The following is a 4,792-nucleotide window of genomic DNA, read 5'->3' as shown; positions in this document are numbered from 1 at the left end:
AAAGCGCTAAATAAATACAGCACATTTACATTTACATATCTACCACACCTCTTTTTATTGTATGTTGTGATTTTACTCCTTTTGTTTAAGCACTTTGGATACCTGCTGGTAATTGTAAAGTGCTATATAAATACATTTTGATTTGATTTGATTTGTTTCTTGTTATGTCTCAACAAGAAGTATTAGGCTTTTGGGTCGTCTATCCATCTCTACATCAGAATCAGAAATACTTTATTGATCTCTGAAGGGAAATCTCTGGAAAAAACTTCTCCTTCGAGCCAGATTTGAACCACCGACCTAAGGTTCTTAGCTTTATGCCTCTACAGTCCTCCGCTCTACCAACTGAGCTATCGAAGGAAAGGAAGGAACGACACTTTAACTTTCTAGAACTGCATCTTAACCAATCTTTATCTAGAACTTCAACATAAAATTCTAGAACTGCAGCTTAACATTCTAGAAATGAAAGCTAACATTGTAGAATGGCAGTTTTAACATTCTTGAACTTCAACCTAACATTCTAGAACTGCAGCTTACCATTCTAGAACTACAATGTAACCTTTTAGGACTATGAGCAACCTTTTGGGAACGCAACTTATAAAAATTCTAAAACTTCAACCTATTCTTCTTGAATTGCAACTTAAATTTCTAGATTGAAAGCTTATCTTTGCCTGGCTAGCTCAGTTGGTAGAGCGTGAGCCTTTTAACCACAGGGTCATGGGTTCGAGCCCCACGTTGGGCAGTGGTGTTTTAGGGAGTGGTAATGCCTGAGTTCTGCACAGTATCAGGTGGCTGTATTGGGGTGGATCGGCTGTCAATCGCAAGATTACCAGTTCCATCCCAGAGGAAAAATCCCTGTAATTTACCAGACTAAAATTTGCCTGCATTCTACAATCATGGCCTTTGCTGACCTCCTGTTCCTCAGATCAAACTAAAGTCTGGTGACAATGCATGTTCAAATTCTAAAACTTCAACCTATTGTTCTAGAACTGCAATTTAACATTCCAGTACTGTGTCACAAGAGGACCATCACATACACGCCCACAGCAGAGACTTCTGGTAACCGTGGGGATTGTTCAGACATAGTGCTTGGTAGAATGCGACTCGGGTTGCATCTCTGCCATCGGATTTTTTTTATTTATTTTTTTAAACTGCCTGCTGGCTCTTACCAGTTTTTTTGAGTGTCTGAAACTTTCTTGCTATGTTTTATAAAAAAAAATAAAAGGCAGTTGCGGTATCCAAGTGTATCGGAACTTTACCCCCCAGGACAAACTCCACAAAAGAAAATGTACATCTATAAAGAGCTAGATGAAGAGTAATTATTGTTTCAACATGTGTGTAAAGTCATCTAAGCCTCTAAGTGTCAGTTAAACGCCATTTCCGAATTTTAAGAGGTGCATAAACGGCGTTTACGTGCGTTTAGCCTCCACTACTTCCCTGATTCCCAGCCATCGCAGTAGTTTTCATTTTGTGGTTTCTTGCTTTATTTGTCAAGAAGTAACCAGAAAGCTTACTTGCCCAACCCAATTTGATAAAACATTAGATCTCTGTTATGTACAAATAAGGGAGCATATCAATCAATCAAGCTGCCTCCACGAGGATCCACAAACACAGGCAGCGCACTACGATTTGAATTTTGCCCGTGTCTGGTAACTACTACTAACCAATTAGAATGTTTGTGAACATTTGTCCAAACAGGTACAGCACTGCTTTCCAGGTTGTTGTGGCCGAGCGGTTAAGGCGATGGACTAGAAATCCATTGGGGTCTCCCTGCGCAGGTTCAAATCCTGTCAGCAATGAGGGGCATACTTTAAGAGTGGTAGCAAGCCAATGACATAACACAGTATGCCAAACTGCAGATCTGCTTTCCTGAACAATACTGTGTTATCTAATAAGAACTGAATGTTGTATTGTCCAGCAGAAAGGCAACAGATGTGTTACTTTTCAACTATGACTTATACCATAGCAGTGCAGGGTCCAGGTTTGATTTCCAGCCACCGCAGTAGCATTTACAGGTTTTAAAGCCATATCCAACATTAACGTTAGATGTTTTACCCGGGTTTCTTCTTTTATTCAGTGATATTTCAATTTCCTTGCGGTAGTAATCCCAAAAGGATTAAGAAAGAAAAAAATAAAATAAAGTCTAAGTCTATATGAGAAAAAAGTCAAAAGAATTCCAAAATCTTCAGGGGGTGCTTTACATGCTTTACATGTATGAGGACCTGGCATCTCCAGCAGGTATTATGGTAGAGTCTTTAAAAGAGCTGCAGAAGATATTACCCCCTGTAGTAATCTGACTTGTAGGGTCATAGAACGTAGTGGTAGACTAAGACCTCCTGGGACACAAACTAAGCGGTATGCTCTCTCTTTTGTATCTCAGACTATCAGACAGCACAACAAGCTCTTTGAACGTACATGTTTTACAGTTTCGATTTACAGAAATTATTAGCCATAGTGTAGTATATTTATGGTTTTATTCTCCAGTTTTTATGGGTGTTATGGCAGGTTAGTTTCTATTTTTATGGATGAAATAATCTCAACATGCAATTAAGTCAACCCTTCAGCAGGTGGAGACATTTCACTTCGGACACTTGCAGCAACAGACACTATGTTAAAAATCAACAGGCTTGAAATATACTTGATACTGACGCAAAGCATATGAATTAGCAGAGGACGGTTTCGATCCGTCAACCTCTGGGTTATGGGCCCAGCACGCTTCCACTGCGCCACTCTGCTCTGCTGCTTGTGCTAAGGGGTTGGAAAATCTGTAATTCACGTTTTGAGGGGAGGATTGGGAACCTGCGTCAACCAAGGTTCCAACTTTTACTCGTCAGCTCTGTTGTTGTCCCATCCAGAAAAGAGATTTTAGACCTGGGACGAGCCATCTTTTGTTTCCTGTAGAGGTCCAAGTGGGAACAACAGAAAAGAATAGGTATGAAGAAGTAAAAGGAGAAATTAGAAGTGGCTAGGATTCAGCGCTCGCACTGCCACTGCCTGGGTTCAATTCCTGTTCAGGGAATAATCCGGATTTGACAGATTCAGATGTAAAATTACATTTAACCAATGATTTTCAGATAAACAGTCATCGTAGCTCTTTGCAGGATTTCCGCAAAGTTTACCGAGATTAAACTGGGTCGTATAGTGGCAATTATACGAAAAGAGAGAAGTACTTTAACTCGTTGTTACCTGTCGTTGCTATGGGTAACAAGAGTTCACAGTCACATATTTCCTTAGCGGCCCGTAGTGGATGAAATGGTTAAATATTTGGCCCTGGATGCATAGAATGCCTTCCATATCGAGCGACAAAATGTGGGTGTCGTGAAAAAAGGTTCTTTAACTCTATCACCCCCAACTCTTTTGTTTCTTGTTATGTCTTGGCAAGAAGTATTATGCTTTTGGGTTGTCTGTCCATCTCCACATCAGAATCCGAAATTATTTATTGATCCCTGAAGGGGAAACTCTGGAAAAGAGTGCTCCTTCAAGCCAGATTTGAACCAGCGACCTAAGGATTTCAGTTCTATGCCTCTACAGTCCTCCGCTCTACCAACTGAGCTATTGAAGGGCGACAATGTAAATGAACGCACCTCCCATTCTTGTGAATGTGATAACACAGGACCCCCCTGGAGGGAATTTCTGAATCATCAGGGGCTGTAGCTCAGTGATAGAGCGCACTTTCAGTCTCAATGCCCAGATGTATTACAAGATTTGGAGTGAGCATTGTTTTGCGATTAGCTTCTGTCCCTCTGAACCCTGAGTGACAATCACTCTGCAATGAATGAGATGCAGTTTTCCACCTCAGGCTAACCAAGACCATACTTTCAGGGATCATTTCTAGAGTTTCTGACTTGAGGAGTGTGTTTCTAAAGTGTTTGATCTCGCTGACCACAATGATGAGTCGTGATATTCCTTTATGAGCGTGAAGTTGACAGAAAGCAATGATTCACTTCCTTATGCTCTCTGTCATTGATGATTGTTCTTTGCTTCTTTATGGAGTTTTGAGGAAGGGAATATGATCAGAGTGGTTGTAGCAGATATGTGAAAAATTAACATGAGTGAAGGTAATAAAACATGCTAAGCTTTCTAGTTAACTGAAGTTATAGTCAGTCTTGAACTACGTTTTGTCCATGGAGAACAAGGTTACTTGAAAGGGTTGAAACACCTACTTTCTTGACTTTGTAATGCCTTATGTTCAGTGTAAAAATGTAAACTGAGTTAAGCCATAATTCATTTTTATTTCTACCTTTGCTTTTCCTACTTTGACATGTCAAAAAGGTGCATTATTTGAAAGGCCCTCTCTACACATCAATGTTCCACTCCCACAGCTGTTTCCACTTGACTAATCAGACTGTGTGGCCTTTACAGGCTCAGCTTCAGTTCAGCTCAGTTTCTATCTGCACATGTGTGTGTGTTTGTGTGTGTGTGTGTGTGTGTGTGTGTGTGTTTCTATCTGCACATGTGTGTGTGTCTGTATATGTGTGTGTGTGTGTGTGTGTGTGTCTGTATGTGTGTGTGTGTGTGTGTGTGTGTATGTGTGTGTGTGTGTCTCACTGCTGCGGGCCTTGCTCTCATCGTTGCACGTTTCATATTCACTTTATATGCTCTCTGTCATTGATGATTGTTCTTTGCTTCTTTATGGAGTATTGAGAAAGGAATTATGATCAGAGTGGTATTAGTAGATGTGTGGAAAACTAATGTGAATAAAATAATAAAATTTACTAAGGTATTTAATTAACTACAGTTATGGCCAATCTTGAAATATTTGTCTTGTCCATGGTGGACGATGTTACTTGAAAGA

The 4,792-nt window shown here is 40.2% G+C and overlaps 6 non-coding genes across 6 annotated transcripts; 3 read left to right on the top strand and 3 right to left on the bottom strand.

The window, feature by feature from the left end:
• Positions 1-269: 269 nt before the first annotated feature.
• On the bottom strand, positions 270-357 carry trnay-gua. The gene is given in 2 exon segments: positions 270-305; positions 321-357. It is a non-coding gene; the product is annotated as a tRNA-Tyr (tRNA).
• Positions 358-666: 309 nt separating this feature from the next.
• trnak-uuu lies at positions 667-739 on the top strand. The gene has a single exon. It is a non-coding gene; the product is annotated as a tRNA-Lys (tRNA).
• A 975-nt stretch (positions 740-1,714) lies between these two features.
• On the top strand, positions 1,715-1,796 carry trnas-aga. Its single transcript has one exon. It is a non-coding gene; the product is annotated as a tRNA-Ser (tRNA).
• An 865-nt stretch (positions 1,797-2,661) lies between these two features.
• trnam-cau lies at positions 2,662-2,733 on the bottom strand. The gene has a single exon. It is a non-coding gene; the product is annotated as a tRNA-Met (tRNA).
• Positions 2,734-3,471: 738 nt separating this feature from the next.
• Positions 3,472-3,559, bottom strand: trnay-gua. Its single transcript is given in 2 exon segments — positions 3,472-3,507; positions 3,523-3,559. It is a non-coding gene; the product is annotated as a tRNA-Tyr (tRNA).
• Positions 3,560-3,803: 244 nt separating this feature from the next.
• On the top strand, positions 3,804-4,020 carry LOC117941441. The gene has a single exon (XR_004655912.1). It is a non-coding gene; the product is annotated as a small nucleolar RNA U3 (small nucleolar RNA).
• Positions 4,021-4,792: the final 772 nt, after the last annotated feature.

The sequence above is a fragment of the Etheostoma cragini genome, unplaced genomic scaffold, assembly GCF_013103735.1.
Source record: "Etheostoma cragini isolate CJK2018 unplaced genomic scaffold, CSU_Ecrag_1.0 ScbMSFa_757, whole genome shotgun sequence".
NCBI lineage: Eukaryota > Metazoa > Chordata > Actinopteri > Perciformes > Percidae > Etheostoma > Etheostoma cragini.
The sequence above is the reverse complement of the archived record's forward strand: the minus strand, read 5'-3'. Positions and strand labels throughout refer to the sequence as shown.